The 17,607-nt window shown below is 44.8% G+C and overlaps 1 protein-coding gene across 5 annotated transcripts in view; it reads right to left on the bottom strand.

Annotated features, from left to right (window-relative positions):
* Positions 1 to 17,607, bottom strand: part of SYT16 (synaptotagmin 16) — a 111,499-nt gene that overhangs the window by 62,482 nt on the left and 31,410 nt on the right. For 2 of the 5 annotated variants that reach the window (XM_054827618.1, XM_054827613.1), the window contains exons 2-3: positions 12,347 to 12,410; positions 6,388 to 6,619 (exon numbers count right to left, since the gene is read on the bottom strand). The exons of 1 other annotated variant lie outside the window; for it this stretch is intronic. The gene's annotated coding sequence lies outside the window, so the exon portion shown is untranslated. Of the gene's footprint in view, positions 1 to 5,328; positions 5,359 to 6,387; positions 6,620 to 12,346; positions 12,411 to 17,607 lie in introns of those variants that run through there. 2 more of the 5 variants (XM_054827614.1, XM_054827616.1) reach the window with 2 other exon arrangements.

A 17,607-nucleotide genomic window follows, 5' to 3' on the forward strand; every position in this document is an offset into this window, starting at 1 on the left:
CTCCAAACCAGTGGGGAAAAAAAAAAAATAGAACCGGGAAGAAAATTACCTTCCTAGTCCACAGTCTGTGAGAAATTCTTACACTCAAGTCTTTGCTCTGTCATTTCTTCTCTATCTCAACACTCACCCTGATCTCCAAGCTATGCTCAAATTCTCAGTTTTGCATGCTGAAACTATTTTCTGTTGTAGAAACAGCCAACACAAAGCAGTGAGGGGACTAACTTGGTGGTCAAAGCTTTCACCTAAGATGTAGGAAAGCAAGAAAAAGGCTGCAATAACTTTTTGTACAATCAAGAGAAAGAAGCTAGTTCTTAAAAGCCAGCCTCCTGCTGCTTAGGGCTCTCATGTTAGAGATGAGACCTGTACTCAATGCAAGTCTGAATCAAGCAGGACAGAGACTTGAACTTGCCCCTTCCACATGTCCTTTCACTGTTTGACCTCCAGAAAACCTACCGCAGTAGCAAGGGACAGCTGGTTTCTCTCACCATCACCATGCTCTGCTCAGAGAGGAATTCCATCCTGAATAAGGACACAACTTGGGTCTAGGAAAGTTTTTTCAAGATGATTTATTTCTTAGAAAAAGTTATAATTTAAACAGAATTTAACTACCTGACAAGAGCACAACTTCTCAGAAGATTCTCAGCCCGCTCTTACTGTAGTAGGTTTGTCTTCGATCATGTCCCAGGCTTGTTTTCAGTTACAGTACAACAGAGTTCATAACCGGATACATTTTGTCATAGCTGACACCACCACTGCCTCACTGGTAGAAAGGGAAGAGTAGAGCTATCAGTCTGCCACCTTTCTTGAACGCTGAAGTCATGCTTTTTTTTTATTTTTTCTTTCCTTTTCCTTAAAGACAACTTCTTTGTTGCCATGGTATCGCTAATGCAGTATTTTGAGACAGGGAAAGAAGATAACTGTGCATCATCACAGTGACACATCTATCAACCGACATCCTCTCAAAAAGGGTAAATAAGATGCCAATGTAGACTTTTAAAGGCTCCTCCACCCTTTTTAATTTCTCCCTCTCACATACAAATTGCTGTCTACAAAGGCCATGCCTTCGTTTTATGACAGAGGTCAGAGTTTGTCTCTCAGCAAGCAGTGTGTAGGTTTATTTTTTAATACCTTCTCTTCTCCCCATGCTACATGACACCACCTGAGGCACACACTTAGAAGAAAACTAGAGCACCTGCATGTTCAGAAAATGCCAGCCTGGCTCCCCATGTTAAACCATGCGGTGCCTGTTTCGTAATTCTTGCTTGTGCAATGGTATCTTCCTGAGCTAACAAGGTATCTACTGCTGAGCACAACCCACATTTATCTCAACAGTCGGAGAAACGAAAAAGGGCACTCTGATGGTGTCTCCCATATACCACCTTAACCTCATCAGATGTGGTCTTGTTAGCCTTGTAGCATGCCTTTCCTATCCACACCAGAATAACTTTAAAGAGACCACCGCTAACGTAGCAAATCAAGGCCTTGCATTCAGCACAGTGGCATTTCCCTCCTTGGCCATGCATATGTGAACACTGCATCAAGTCCCTTCCAAAATTTCAGAGAAAGCTCTGCACACCGCTGGTGCAACCCTGTGATCTCAGTAAAACCAAGGAACAGTCACAGTGAGAGATGGCCATGTCCCAGCACACTCCCTGACTTTGAGTCCAGATCATTGAACAGGCAACAACAGTCACGATGACTTTCAGCACACCACCACTGCCACAGTGGTGTTCACAGTGGTGACATTTTCATCTCCCAGGTGGTGCAAAAGGAGGAATAATGTAATGAAATGAAAACTTGCATAAGCTGAATTTATCAAGGCTTCTGCAACAGAGGAGGGAGCAGAGAGCAACAAGCAAAGCAGTGACAGAAGGTCAAACTGGAAGGATCCCTGGTATAGGTCAAGAATTCAACAGTAAGCACAGAGTCCTCTAGCAAACAAAAATAAGTATTTTACATTTGGGAGAGAGAAGAAAGGGGAGGAGAGGGAGAAGAAAGAAGGATCTCAATTGCTGCTTCTTTTATTTGGGGGGATAACAAAGAATAAGTTGTCTCCACTCAAAACTGAAGTGCTCTCACCTCCTCAAAGAGGAATCTAATTGGGATCTTTATGCTCTCATGTACTTATTTTTCTCATCCACAAAACCTTGTTCCTAGTTCCACCGATTTGACCCAAGGCAGAATGACTCACCACAGCAAAAGGCCGGACAGCAGCTTTCCCCCCCCCCCCCCCAAAGACCTAAATAAACCCTACTCCATCAATTGACCAAGGACGATGCAGCAGTAAACCTCTCGCTGAAGGCTGTGCGTTGCCTTGGCAACCTGTCTGATCTCCATTGCTCCAGGGACTGGAAGTGTGCTGCCAACAGGAGATTTCAGCTAATCAAACCAAATCTCTTAATACTTAGACGATTTCCCATCTGCGGAGAGCAGGCCATGTGCCCGCAGAAAGCAGGGCACCCTCTGAACACAGCCCTGGCTCCTCCTTGACCCATTATTTGTTAGCTCCTTGTAGGCCATGGACATCTCCTGACAGCTACCGAAGGAGATGAGGGGGCGGCAAGAGGCCACAACGTGCTCACTATCTGCATGGCAGCTCCACGCTGGGGCTCAGCACATGCCTGGTGGGCTGCAGAGAGGACAGGCAGCGAGGAGACCTGCTGCCTGCTAAGAGCTGCCTGCATGCAGCAGGACCCTCACAGGGTCCGTGCCTCAACCCCGACCTTTGAAAGAAAAATAAATTTTCCAATATTGGTAACATACACTCCCTACAGGCCTGGTGCTACATGTTTTGAGCCTTCTCAATCCACTCTGTCCCTTTTCCAGCTCCCATTAAACACATCCAGGTAAAGTGGCAAACTGATGACCAAAAAGAAAAAGTGGGACAATCACATATCTCTCGACCTTCCTAGACTGAAGACTGCTGTCAAACTACAGCACAGAACACCTGCTTTATTCTAAAACTTCTAATTGGCAATGCTAAAAGGGCAGCTTTGGTGGCAAATTTTGTCTTGAAAGGACAACCAGTAATTGATTTTTTTTTTTTTTTAAAGTAGAAACAAGACCAATCTTTCTACAGCTCCACTAAAGTTTTCCGTCCCCTGCATTCAAGCCCAGCCACAAAGACAGACAATCAGTCTGGCATTTAGCAAAACCAAGGGGCCACAAAGAGAGGCATGAACAGCAGACGGGAGAGGAATTTCCTACAGTCGTGCTGCTGCCAAGACAAGAAATTCTGTTTGGTGGTGATGAGATTCATGTCCGTGAAAAGCCACCAATTACCATCTAACAACCCTCAGCGCTACATCACCTCAGATGTCCCTGACTATGACCTTTCCACGCAATTGCCAAAGGGAATCGGGGCGTTCGAACAGCGGAGTCAACCCTGACATTCAGGCTCTCCTTCCCCTCCTGGGTCACTCTTTACTGCATCTCAGAAGACACTAATCCACCGCTCTCTGAACCTAAAAGCCACAGGCCCTACGCTGACTTTCATTCCACACACGTTTGCTGCCAGATTAACTCATGGTATTGACACAATTGGTGCAGGGCGACCCTTAGATGTTTTTTGTCCTGGTATGGAGGGCACCTGCACAGGAGATGCTGCCCCACCACGCAGCTCCCTAGAACCTGGGCTAGCTACCAAGCTTGGGCTCCAGATCTTGAGGAACGGGATGGAGGAATTGTTGGTATTTAAAAGGGAGCCCTGAAGCGGAAGAAGGCTGCTCATAAAGCAGGGTGTGGTTTCAAAGAAAGAGCATATTGTGGAAGATTTCTAGGCCTCTGGTATCGACCAAGTAACCTACGCCCTGGGAAAATATGTTCTAACATTAACAAAAGCCATTAAAACAAATGCCTAGGGGGAAAAAATGCCGGTGGTTGCCAGAGTCATGTATTTAATAGAATAAAAAGCTTAGCAAGTACTGCCACCTTCCACCATGTCACCGTGAACGTTTCTCTATCCACGTTAGTATAACAAACAACTTAACCTGTTACTAGGGCTGTACAGAGAAGGGTGTAAACTGAAGTCATCACTCAGCTAACCAAGGGCTCCGTGATAAGGGAAAGGCAGTCAAGTCCCACAGGCATAAGGAAGAGGGAACCAGTGGTGGTTTAATGGCCAGGAGAACAGCTGGCTCCCTGCATGTGCTTTCTCACATTATTCCTTCCTATCTCATGCCTTCTTTCTATTCCAGGCAGTCCTCAGCCTTCCTTAATCTCAGTTCAGCCAAACCGAATCAAAGATGGACCCTGGGACTTATGCCCAAAATATCTGTCTCTACAGGGCATGGAAAATCAAAAGCATGGAAATCAAAAGCTGAGTTGTCAACGATCTAAAGGGGAGCAGGAATGATCTCAGAGAAAATAAATGTTGATGATGCAAGACACCCTTCATAACTCCTTTGAAACAGCAATGGGCAGGGCAGCATCCCAGCACTACAAAACCTGAGAGAAGGGCCCCCTCCAGATGAAAGCGACCGCAACGCTGCCTCAGAGGATTCATTTGCGTTAACAAGTTTCAAAGCATCTGGCCTGAGTTTCTTTCAAGCAGAAGTTGTGACGTCGGATCATTCTCAGGGATAAATGAAAAGCCCTGCCACTTCAGAGCCAGAAGAAGAGTGAGAAGTGGGGAGGCAGATAGAGGCGACTGTTAGCCAAAACAGATGCAATGGAGACAGACTAAAATAGAATCCGTATATTTCAAGGGCTTCTGCAGTTCTGATGCTCCAGTCCAGCCCACGTGAGCAAACATCCCCACACACATTCTGCAAAACACTTGACATAAAGGACCACAAGAATAAAGTGCATCATGTTCCTTCAGACACACTGAGCCAAGCTATGGAGTCTACTTACTATTTTATTTGGATCTCTTCAGCTATTTTTTCCTACAGCCATCATACTACATTTAGGTCTTTCTTTTTAACCTATCTCAGTCAGAAGTACCTGCTGGTATCCATGGCTTCCCTTGCACAGTGATCAGATGTGCCCTCTGCTTAACGGGACTGCAAATACTCTACACTTGTGCTACTCATTATGGATCTGGAATTATGGTCTTACTACTGCTTTACAGTAAAATCTGAAATGATAACAGGAAACAGCACAATGTCAAAACAGAAAACAGAAGAAAAGGCTAACTCCTGTTTCATTACCTGCAGTTTCCAAGGCCTTTGTATTTCAAGACAACCAAAGCAGCATGCAAATCCAAAGTAGTAAGTGTTGGTAATACAGGATTTGCTTTTCACACTGTGATTGTGACCAAAAAGTAACAAAGCAGGAAAGCTACCTTCTCACCACGAAATAGCCCCAAATCATTCAAAACATACTTACCTAATTGCACATACATAAAGCAGCAAAACAAGTCAAACCAGCAATGAAATTTCCCAGGAACACTTTTCTCACAAGTAACACATTTCAAAGCTTTCTTCCTGGGACAGGTTGCTAAATCCTCGAGTCCTGCGGTGTTCACACAAGCTGGGCAAAGCTGAAGAGAAGCACAGTCCTGAGTTTCAAAACCAGCAGTGGTGCTCGTGCTCTTTCTCTGCATGGGCTTGTTGATTTAATGTCCCAAGGAAGAAGGAAGGAGGCTGGTTGGTAAATACGTGACAGCCACCAAAGGAATGCTAGCCAGAGAAACAAGGCATAAAATAGTCTCTGCCACTTCTGACAGGCTTTAAGAACTACTGCCTCACCTGTAGCTTTCCTACTGCTCTCACTTTATGAGTGCTAGGTCTTTATTTGAACATCTTGCTGACAAATTTGCCTAACAAAAAAAAAAGAGCAAATTGCCATTCATTTATCATGAAATTGTAAGTAATTACTCTCTTCTGTACAGAGATATAATTTATTACTCTACTTAAATTCACACTCTGGTCAAAAATATTTTGGATGCACTTTAGAAATGTACCTTTTCCACCCTGGAATCCCACAGGCTTGTAGTGAAAAAGTGAAGTAAGGATCACAGCGGGCATTCAGTATAAAACAAAGTGTTTCCTCTCCAGGGAATAACCTACCCCTTGCATTTGCCAGCCCTCAGCCAGTCAGTACTTCCCCGAAGGGCTCTGCCCACCCTCCGCCCGGCTCTGCTCCATCGCTGTGGGCTCCCAGGCTGGAAGAGCAAAGCTGCACCAGCAGCTCTGCACTTGCTGATGGGGTTTGTACGCACAGAGGTAAAAACTGTTCTTGGAACAAAAAATGTAAGCACAGCACTCATGAATAGTTGGAGGTTTCATCTTGGAGACTGTCTCTTATGAAGGCACACTTCAATGCAAAAAAATAAAATAGAAGAGTAGAGAATGGATTTCAACTCCTGATTATTTTTTCCTTTTTTTTTTCTTTTTTTTTTTTTAACCTTAATGTATATTTTAAGGAAGGCTCTGTGATACTTACTGTGAGATCACATCCTGCTTTCACTATCCACACAACTGCTGCTTTGAATGTGCATTTTGGATGTAGATTTGATTCTCAGTAGAAGAAGGGTTATTTCTCCCCAGCATTCAGGACAAATCCATTCCCACTGTCTCTGTCTGCAAGAGGTCTCTGCAGTGAAACCGGAGCTCTTCCCAACAATTTATTAATTAGTGCAAAATTCTGTTTCTGGCTTCTAGAATATCTGGTGCTCCTAAAAAACAGCATGGAAAAAGCTGTAAAATACAATCAGAAATCTGAACCAAGCTACTCACAGTGCTCAAGACAAGGAAGGTGGACAGAAAACAGGGGGAAGGGCGGGAGTACTCTCCCTACTCAGCAGGGGCTCACAGACCTGGCTGCTCACAACCAAAACAGCTTCTGGCCCCATTGCCTGCGGCAATTTGTAAGTTGGCTCTAATCAGTTATCAGCAGTATCTTGCCTCTCTAAGGTAAACTGCTCCCTGAGGCAATTTTCTGCAGGTGTTCCTAATGCAACCCTTTTTTCCTCCCCAAAAAGGTATTTTGATGATCCTGTTTATAAAAGCTGCTGCCTGGCAGATCCCTGAAGAGCAGTCCAGACTGGGATCTTCAAAATAAAAGCTACTTAGAAAGAGCTCAAAAGAGGCGGGGGGGAAAGTCCTTGCTGAGCAGGTATCAAGACCCTTGACTTACATGAGTCTTGCTACACCAGATTCCCCATGGACCAGGCAACTGGAGAGCGTGTCTGGTTCCCTGGGCTGCGTGCTGGCTCCAGGCAAAAGGCTCAGGATGGGCAGAGCCCCGGTGAAAGGCCACTGTTGGCGACACTGTGCCTTTCAGCATGGCTCTTTCCAGTCTCACAGCCCTGTCTCTGTGATGCCAACATCAGGCATGGCTGAGTGATCACGCTGATCAGCCGTACCAGGTCCCAGAGCAGGAGGCGGCAGCCGTGGCACTGTGCTAAAAATATGCAAGGGTGCAGCAGAGCAACAAGGGAAACACAAAATCTAGTTATGCCAGACTAGTCGCTGAAGCCAACTGATTGAACGAGTTCCATCCATTGCCCAGGTTTCCCTCATCTGCTAAGCCAGCGGGAAATTTCCCTGCTAATTTAGAAGCGAGCACCGATCCCTTGAAGATTTGAAGAGATGGGCTACCAGGAAGGGGCCAGGGCAGTTCAGCGTGGAGGGCTGTGGTTGCTCCATTCCCTGTACATACACTTAGCCCCAACACTGCACGATTGAAAATAAATGTTGAAGTAGCAGGTCCAGATGGGAGGCAGTGAAATGAGTTGCCAAAGAGGGAGGAAGGCCTTGGGTTCAACACAGCTTACCCAGCACCCAGGAAAACCATGCTCCATCCGTGCCACTGGCACGGGGTTAATGCTGCACCAGAGAAGTTGCTTATTCCAAACTTCTTTCCATCAATTTTTCTGCCATTCCTGTACTTCTGAGCTCTTCACTTCGAACTTTCACTGCAGCCCCTAACATCTTTTCTGTAATATGATGTTTATTCACTTTTATTCAAATTTATCCAGAATTCATCAGGACTGTCATATTTATGAAGGAAAATGGGAGACCATTTAAGTCATCACTCCAACTCCCATGCACTCAACTGCTTTCCCTGTTCTCTCACATTAAGTTCTTACTCTAAACTTTACTCTCGGATCCATCATTTCTAAATAATGCCACAATAATGTTAGGAGAATAAACTCTCATCCTTGTCAACTCGACACTGCCTTTTTTCTGTTGGGTTTTTTTTTTTCAGAACTGTTGTGCTAAAAGAGCTAGAGCACAACTGGCGGAAATTCAAATACAGTTTTGAGATGTAGCCAGTTTTTATTATTATTTGTCAACCACCAGCTAAACTGTAGAAATATTCCCTTTATGTCCCGCTAAATGTCAAGCCGATATTTTTAAAACCCGGACAATGTATTTCACATAAACCTTTACACCATTATTTTAAAGATCAAACATCCTTTCACCTGGGAGCCACGGCACAGCCGGTTCCCCCAGCAACGCGATGTGCTTCCAGCTCAGCCGAGCAGCAAGATCCCTTTCAGACGTCCGCTGCCGAACCGGCGCCCGGCTGGCCAAGCTCCCCTTCAAAGCTCCACCGAAAGCCCTTTGCCAAGGCGCCTCTGAGCAAAGCCCACGTAAATTGACTTCTAATTCTTCTTTTTCAAGGTGCACCAGAGAGGCGGGGGAGAAAGGGTATTTCATCTGAGCTTTTTCATTGATCTGAATTTGCCTTTTTAGTTTAAAGCCATGCAAAGTCCTCGGTGCCTTCGCACGCCTGCGCTCCTTCTCCCCACAGGCAGCGGCTCGCCGTGCTGAGCTGAACCGAGACAAGTGTCATTCACACCCCCCCCTGCTGATGTGGATAATAAGGCATGTCACCCCATAACGAACCTGGAGCAAAATTAGGCCAGCACGTTCCCTGTAGTCACCTCCAAGCCAGGGAATGTCTTCTCTCCCTTTAATTCATTAATTAATTAGGCTCACTATGGACAAAGCCACCCCACAGGGCTACACCTGCACTGACCAGACCCATTATCAAGCAGTGGGAGAAGGGGAGAGAGGAGGGAGCCAGGGGTACCCCAGGGCCCCCCCAAGAGCCCTGCTCCTGCCGCCAGCTGCCCCCACTGCACCATGGCCCCTCATCCATCCCTGGGGTCCCGCGTCCCCTCACACCTGGCTGGAGAGCGGAGGATTCAGAGGGACCCGCAGAGTGTGAGCACCCCAGGCCTGGGCGAGAGATCAACCCCGGCGCAACCCAACACCAAGGAAGAGAGGCTTTACACTGGCATGGCTGATTTCCTTCCTTCACAGAGCAGCAGCCGTGGGATCCCTGCCACGACAGTCTCCCGGTATTTAACACAGCAGCAACGTGCACAACTGGAACAAAGCCATTAATGTGCAGGAAAAGCAGGATAGCAATGAACCTGCCCACAAGCAGCAACGACTCATGCTTTCACTTTGTTCACTACGTTAAGCCTTCCTCAACATTCCTTAGACTTGCAAAAACGAATACATCTCCTGTTTCTTGGGATCAAAGTAAAATTACTCTTCCCCTCTGCCCCAAGCCTTATTCAAAAGAAATATAAGACAAAAGAGAGAACTGTGTGAAACAGAGTTATGCCTCTGAGTGAAGAGTCCCAAAACTAGAAAACCTTATGAAAAGGACTTCAGGTCAGTGAAGGTCTCACTCCTCTTACCAAGGTATGACTGCACGAGTGAAACATCTCCAGCATGTCTCGCTGAACTCGCCCAGGGTCTGCCCGGTACGCCACTCCTCTGGACTAGCAGAGTATACTGGGAGGAGGATGCCTGTGCTAGATAAGCATGAAGTCAGAAATATTTACACAACACATTTCTGCCTAAGTCATGTTCACCTGCTGTTTGCTAACAGGTATAGATGACAAGGTCCCGAACTCAAGAGGAGGAAACTGTCTTAGCAGAACCAGTGTTTCCATTAAACACGTGTCTGGACTTTGCGGTATTTCCTCACAAAAATTTCTGTGAAGTGGCACAGACCAAATGCACAGCCTTGTTTACCCGAAACCACACTTGAAAACCAACTGAAATGAGACTATTAGCCATTACTCACAAATAAAAAGGTTAGCTTCACCTACAGTCGAAAATACCAACAAAATCCACGTGCCCACTAAGCCTGTAGTAGAGAAATCTGACCTGGTTTGCTGAAGTATGCAAAGAGAGAAATTGTGTCTGTTTAGATTATTAAATCAGCAGTAATCTGATCAAACAGTTTCCCTGTGGCTATTCCAGCATGTGCTGCTTGACGGCTGGGCTCGCTACAATGCTGTGTACCTGCACACTTCATAGATGGGTTTTCGGATCCAATCCTGACTTCTACCCTAAGCTTGGACTCCAGGGCTCACTTATTCCAGTGAAAAAGTTTCCCGCTAATTTAATAGTGTCTGAAGTGGATCTGAACAGTCCAGTTCACAGAAATTTGCAGAAGTTTCTGGGAAACCCCAGGGTCTCTGGTGTTTGTTGCAACCCACATTTATTCTACTGTGACAGTGAAGGTGGGAGGAAGAAAAGCCTGGAGCAGCACTCAGTCTAGTGGGATGCCCAGCACAGACAAACTGGCAGGCAAATCAACCCCTAGAAACAAAGCAAGCAGACAGGCCAACTCAAATACCTCAAGAGGTGGATTTCCAAAGAAAGTACACAAGGATCCTTCAAGTCTATTTAGAGACTTGAAAATCAACGGCAAGGATTTTCTTTTTCTAATTAAAGGTGGGTGTTGTTTGGTTTTTTTAAATAACATTCCAGCATTGAAAGAGAGTGCTGCCAGAAAAACAACCAAAAGCATTACAACTGCAGATGAGATGAAGGGAGGCTGGAATTCCCCAGAAAAACAGCAGGTTTTGATCAGAAATCAAGGAACAGATGGTCAGTATTCTTCACCTTGCAACTGAGTCCACTTAGTACTTTGGAAACATCAAGCTAAATAGAGAGCTTGTGGGTTACAGGAGTCCAGCTTGCAAGCAAGAGTATGGAGAAGAGCAAATCTAAATCTCAACAAACGTGAGCAGAGAGCTGCAGACAACACTCTGCCCAGGGAAGGAACCTAAACAAGAACACAAATACCAAGTCAGCACAGAGGCTAAAGCAATGTAGCCGGACAGACGAGACAAACAGACCTGGAATACAAGCAATAGCAACCACTCTACCGTTGAAAGCGATATGAGAGGCAGAGGGGAAAATACCCACCCAAACAGCTATCTTGTCAGGGATGAGGGAGACAGTATGAAATACCCCAGGAAGAAAAAACCCCAGCAAACAGCAACGCGTGCGCTGATTGAGAACACTGCCAAAGAAGAGGAAGATGCTTGCAGAGCAGCTTTAGCTAATTCAAACACTTGCCGTATACAAACACTACAAATCTAATCCCAGCGCCACTGATAAGCAGCAGCATCAGACTGAAGGAAATGGACCAGCTGCTCATGATACACAGTAAAATCATTTGGAGATGCCTGAGCAAATGCAGGTGGCCAAGAAGGAGCCCAAAACACCAGGAATGTTATCACAAAGCCTTCACAGTACTTAATATGCACAAGCGTTGTCATCTGTCCGTACTCAGCACACGTGAATGACAGCCAGGGATCTGCCTGGAACGCACCAGTGCAAGCAGGGGAAAGGAGGACACCAGGGCTGCACTGCCAACCCGGCCCAGCTCCAGCCGTGCTCTGAAACAAAGATTTGTCTGAATGCAGATAGAAAGGGGGAAAAATTAATATTTTAACAACAGATAGCAAAACAATGGTCCTCAAAGACTTTCAGTAACTCTGAAGAGAAACTCAAATGCACTGAGAAATGCCCATGCCCCAGAACACACAGGGAATCCACAGATCAACTATGCCTCCAGAGTCTGTCCAATTCCATTTGAATGCAATATAGTTATCTAGCAGCAATGAAAGGAAAATCGAACAGTGAAAAGATAGCCACAAGACTAACAGTGCAGGAAAAACATAAAAGGGGGATTCACCATCAGTAAAGACATAGTTGCAAGGGTAGTTCAGTCAGGAATTTGACTAGAAGGCAAAAGATTGTGTTTACAGTGATAAGCAAGAGGCTTTAGGTCATAGAAGTGACAAAAAGGACACAAAAGTCATTAAGAGAAAGCCAAACAAAGCAAGCAGCTTCAACAACAGAGGCACCAAGTACCACAAACAACATAGCAAGAGACCAGTGTTTCTGGGCTTCATTTGTCAATCTGTTGTGGGAAGCAACTGAAAAAGTCAGCGGAGGACCTTCGGGGTGGTTAGAAGATGAACCAAAAGAAAGTTGTGGTGCATTAAGAGACAGCCTACATAACTGCCCATGGCAATTTAGTTTATTTAAGTGTACTAATGCTGGTAAATAAGAGATTTGAACATTTGTTACCAGAAAGGGAAACTCAGCATCAAAGCAAAGTACAATCTGCTTACCCCTTCTTGCAGAAAAATGAAGTCAGAAGGGGGGTCAGAGGACCACCTGGCACCTCGCACCTGGCTGGAAAAAAGAAAAAAAAAAAAAGATCACCCCTCATGTCATTCTTGATGAGGATGTCAGCAGTGGCTTGCTCCCCTTGGGACAGTGCCACAGCCTCCAAGATCCCTTCGCTGCCCTTTGCTTCAGCCCTGGCACACAACACGCTAACATAAATGAGTGTGGCTATGCAGGAAGACTAAGTGTTTGTGCACATTTATTCTGCTTTATTTAATTTTATCTTATTTCACAGTGCATCTTCAATTTAAAACTCTTAATAGTTGGCAGTTAACACCACTGAATGATTATTAACTACTGCAGCTTAGTAAATCAGAACCTTAGCTTAAAAGTCAAGTTCTCGATTTCAGCAGTGTCAAACGTTAACTTAGGAAGTTATCTAGATAAAAATTAAGGCCTTTAAATAAAACTACTTTTAAACCCTAAAGAATAAGTTTAGATTCTATTGCTCAGCCAGCCAGTTTTCAAGATATTTAATTTCAGGGAGAGATGACAGATTTCAGCTAAGTTTTAGTAGTGTGGTAAAACTACTGAGTGTAATTAGTTAACACATATATAGAACTTAGTTTTTAAATTCCCACTTAAGGTAGCTAAGTAAAGTAACTTTTAGTACATTTCAGAGCTTATAATAATTAAAGTGTACAGTAAATCCACAGAATTCAATAGAATTAACTGGCTATAAATCTCAGGGCAGAAAACTGGTTTGTGGAGGTAGCACGTAAGTGATTCCCAGCCTTTCTGCAAGGTGCCAGCCATTGAGAGAGCTGATTAGTCAGTCTTTGATTAATTGCCTACTGTGTAAGAGCCAGGGTCAATCTACTCAATTAGGTGAAGGTCTGGTGGAGATCAGAGATGTAAATCAAAACCTACAGGAAAAGCTTCAGCAGAAGATGAGAACGTACCAGCAGCGTAAGGACCCCTCTCCCCTGGGGCAGCCTGCTCTCCAACCTCAGCCCTAAGTGGATGCTGAGGAAAGAGCAAGAGCGGGACACCCACACGTGCCTTCTCCTGAGCAGTCTTCCCACCTCCAACCATGCTCATTTCTAAGGATTTTTTGAGCCTGACATGGCTTGTTTTCTTCTAGGTACTTAACCAGCCTCACACTGAACCCAGGTGAACTTTTTGCATCCAATGCACCCTTCAGAAGAGATCTTTGCAGATCTACCACCCACTGCATGAAGGTCTAGCTCCTTCTGTGCCTCCTGAAGCCGGCTCCCTTTGATACCCCTCAGGCCTCGTGAGGCAGTGAACAAGCACTCCCTGCCCACCTCTCCACTACTCATATAAGTCTGTATATCTCATGATCCCCCAAAGTTCATCTCTTTTCCCAGTTTATGAGTCTTTGTCAATCGGTCATGCCCAGAAATGTCCACACTGTTGACCTAGCCGCCTATGCGAGACCTCTTCCAGTTCTGCTATATCCTCTTGGAAATAAGGGGGCCAAAACTCCATGCAGTCCTCAAGGTAAACTCTAGGTTTACACAACAGCGTAGTGGTGTTTCCTACAATAAAGGACAGCTTGCTTACAAGATTGGGCAATTCCCCATCTTCAGAACCGAAAAGCACTGTGCCAAGAGTCATGAGATGCATCCACCATGGTCCCCAGGTTGTCACACCTCCCAACGGACCAGCCCCGTGCTGCTGCAGGAAAGGAGGGACTCCCATGGAGGACAAAGCAAGATAAGGCTTAAGGGAAGACAAAACCCAGTGGGAAGCTGTAACTCCCCAAATACGAGAAGCAGGAGAATGTCAGAGCAAGCGAGGCCAGTGGAGAAATGGTGCAACATGTTAAAAAAGCACAGATTAAGATTAGTTTAAAATCAACCAGATTGTGACACTGTCCACAGGGCTACAGGAGACTGGGTAGGTAGACAGAAAACAGGAATGATTTGACACTAAAGTTTCCCCACACAGACTGGGAAACTATCTTGACAGGGTGATGAAAACACTGTATTTTTAGACATTATAAATAACTAGTTAAAAACCTTTAATAGAAAAGCAGCTAGTCCCCAGCGACACACGAGAACAGCTACTCTTCACTCTTCAACACCCTATAGAAGAAAAAAATCCCACAGAAATCTAAGCAATAAGCTTGGATTTGAAAAAGGAGAACTACATAAAAATCAGTGTAGTAGTAAAAAGAAATAGCTGGAAAGGTGGAAATACTTCCAGGAGACCGTGTACAGATACTATAGGAAAGCATCATACTTATATCATCAATTCATAATTCTTTAAAAGGACCAAAAAAATCAATTTGTTGTTTGGGGCTGAACAGCAGATTAAGGCAATTACTGGCAATAAAGACAAAAAGGGGAAAAAGAATATCCTTCAGACTGTGAATATTAAGAGGAGGAAAAGACAAAATCATGAACTTCTGGCAAGTGAAATGCGGAATCATAGGAAGGCAGACCAAAAAACAACTGTGGTAAGCAACTTCCTAACAGCATAAAAATTTAATTACAGCTCTTTTTCAAGTGTTGCAGAAATAAGACGCCTTCCTGAGAGCTGGTGGGGTCAGATGATGAAGGTGTACAAGGAACACTCATGATGATAGGCCTGAAGTAGGAAAGCCAAATTTTGCACCAGTGATACCTGCAGAGAAGCTGAGGGACGTAATTCAGCTACTTTCACTCAGAAAAGGGATCGCGGTGACTATCCAAACAGTTCTTTGAAAATAGTTCAGTGTTCAGTAACAAGGCAAATAAAGAAATATTATGAAAACTACTGAATAAAACCACAAAACCAGTACTGCCACTACAAATCCATGCTGCACCCCCTTTCTTCACTACAGTGCAGAAGTCTTGAAAAGGTTATAATAGAACCACACTGAGACAGGCAACTTGGATAATGAGGCGTCTGAGATAGATAGCTTCTACTCAAGGAAAAAACTTGACTTTTTCAGATAGAGAAAGAGGTAATTATGCGATCAGGGCAGGGATGGAGGGGTCATAAAATAGTAAGTGGTATGGAGGTGGCGAATAAGGAATGAATTGTAACTACTCCTTTCTAGAAAACAACTAGAGGGCACACAACAAAATGAGCGGGTATCAGGTACAAAACACAATGCACAGAAATAATGTTTAATGCAACACAAGACTATGAAACTCACTGCTGCAAGACGTTGCGGGGGCTGGAAGCATAAATGGGTTCTAAAAGCAAACAGATAAATGGAGTATAGGTTCATCACGGGCTATCAAACATAAAAGCCATACTGAAACCTCTGGGTTAGAATGTCCCCAGACTGCTGACTGTCAGAAGCTGGGAACACATAGCCAAACTCTGGTCCTAAACATTCTCCACGGGTACTTGCTACCAGCCAGCATCAGGGATCTTTGCTTTGACACAGCACAACCATTCTTCTGGCAGTGCACAACAGATTGCTTTTTTTGTTTAACTTCTGAAATTATTTTTAAATTTAAAAGTAATCTGAACCCATAAGATTGCTAGCTGTTAACAAAAGATAAAAAATTAACTGCTTGGTTTGCAGCTTTCACTGAATAGATCAAACAAATAACCTGCTCCAGTAGTTTTACCTGTCAAATAAACCTTTCCGATCATTTGTTTTAAGCTCAGGGGCAGCAGTCCCAGCAGAAATGATATCTGAAAGCTAGTTCACACTGCTAATCACCCGGCAACTAACAGCACACCATGCCAGCCCAACTGGTGTGCTATGTACACACCAGTCAATACCAGTCCCCTGGTCCTGCAACTCAACTGTACAAAAGTATCGTGGATATTGCATAATCCAAGCTCTCCCCAAACTAGGGCAAGGCATTCATCTGGAGCCTTATCTTTATTCATGCTTGTTTTATTAAGGTGCTCTCAATTCATGCCAAGCAGCACAGGGAAAGGTCACCGCTCTGGTAGTGAATCCTTTACCAGGCCACGATCTCCTCCAGCCTGAAGGACAAACACTTACCAGTGGTAGTTCTCTGGGCCAGGTAACTTCATTCCAGCAATGGCAAAACCGCATCCTTCTTTCAGCCTCAGCCATGTGCATGTAATCAGTGGCATACTCAAGAGAAACGGATAGTTTCATGGGCTTTGCTGCCTGATGGAGAGGTCTGGGACCCATTGCACAGAGCACCAGCCCAGCTCTGTCCTGATGGGCAAGGAAACCAGAGAAGCCTTATTAGACCATCTGAGGCAGAAACCAGTTCAAGAATACCATTACTTTTTGGGGGAAGGGAGACTGAAAAACATCCAATTATTTTTTTGAATGAGAAACACTCAACTTGGAGAGGAAATCTTCACATCATCTTAGATTTCCTTGACCATTCTGGCAGCTTTTACACAGCCAAGTAGGGAAAAAAGAGATTGGGAGTGGGAACGGAGATGGAAGGAAGAAGGAAGAGAAGGTAAAGTAGAAAAGGAAAAAGCAATACGAAAGGTCCCCCCCCAGCTGGGTGACAACAGTTCAGCTTCCAACTTTGAAAATGAGAATTTCTCCCAGAAAAATGACAGTATCTTTTCATTTACCTTTTTCTTTGATGCTGCCAAGCTTGGCTGCCAGAAAAATAAGTTTTGAATAAAAATGTTTTGACCAGTTTTGCCTGAAACACTCAATTAGTGGTGAAGGGCAGCACAGGAATGGGAGGAAAAGAAAGAAAAGAGGCCAGCAGCTGGGCAGCAAACAAAGCCAGCCTGATGGAAAGAAGCTGGCAGCACCCCGGCGACCAAGCCCACGATGAATCTGTGTTCAAGCAAGTGCATTCAGCCCTTTATCTCAAGCAGAGCTCATCCTTTGAAGAGAGCCCTGTACTATCTTCTCCAGAGAACCCCACCAGGTTGCCTATGTCCCTTGGACCTTGCCAGCAAGGTCTGCAGGGCCTCTCAGGTGCCTGGATCTAGCAATGGGAATGGCTGACACTGAAAATAAATCAGGAGGCTCATCAAGGAACTGATCACCACAATGACAGTCACGAAGCCGGGTTAATATGACTCCAACCACACTTCATGCACTCAAGTAACTGCTCAAATATAGCTGGTAGGCCAGTCTCCTTTCAGTGCTCAGATTCACACCTTTTCCCTTTCCCTTTCCTTTCCTTTCCCTTCCTTTCCTTTATTAATATAGTACATCTCCCTGGCATCTCTAACTTAACACTCCACTTGTTGGCTGGCTGACAGGTCTCAAAAAAGCACGTCTTTCCACTGCCAGAGCAATTCTGTTTAATCTTGTATGGAGAAGGTGTATCACTTAAGT

Source organism: Grus americana, chromosome 5 (assembly GCF_028858705.1).
Source record: "Grus americana isolate bGruAme1 chromosome 5, bGruAme1.mat, whole genome shotgun sequence".
In the NCBI taxonomy this organism is placed as follows: Eukaryota; Metazoa; Chordata; class Aves; order Gruiformes; family Gruidae; genus Grus; species Grus americana.